The following is a 621-nucleotide window of genomic DNA, read 5'->3' as shown; positions in this document are numbered from 1 at the left end:
TTTTTGAAAAGCAATAGTGACTTATCTTCTTTTAAATGGGGAGGGTGGCGGCAACACGGCCCTGATTGGAGAGTCCTGCCACACGGCGTCCTGGTTACGCTCGCGTGTCTTGCTACGTGTGCACGCACACACAGATACATGCAAAGAATTGCATGTGCCCGCCTGGCACAGGCCAACCCAAGAGTGCGGCCCGCCAACAGGCATGGGGTGCACAGCCGTGGATGCAGGCAGGGACAGGAACTGCACAGGGCAAATGGGCCAGTACATCCAGTGGCGCAAGAGCGTGTGTGCCAACCCCCCCTCCGTGGGCTAATAAACATTCAGCCGGAGGGGTATGTGCATGGTGATGTGTGGCGCTGCAGCTGGAGTCGTATATGCCAGTCTGCACGTGTGCATCTACGTACAGGGACGCACGTAAATGCTGCCCTTCCCGTGCACAAAAGCATGCACAAGCACGCTGCCTGGCGTTGCCCACGGGCCTGCGCCCAGTCACGCAGGTCTCTGCTCGGGACCGGCCGAGCCTGTGCAGACCTGGGGAGAGTCTCTGCAGGCCTGTGCACCACAGGCAGGCTCCTCTGCTACGTGCCCCTTCCCTTGTCCCCTCTTGCTTGGTGCGTGGTG

Source organism: Gavialis gangeticus, unplaced genomic scaffold (genome assembly GCF_001723915.1).
Source record: "Gavialis gangeticus isolate Ggan-Ray unplaced genomic scaffold, GavGan_comp1, whole genome shotgun sequence".
NCBI classification, from domain to species: domain Eukaryota; kingdom Metazoa; phylum Chordata; order Crocodylia; family Gavialidae; genus Gavialis; species Gavialis gangeticus.
Note: the sequence above shows the minus strand (reverse complement) of the source record.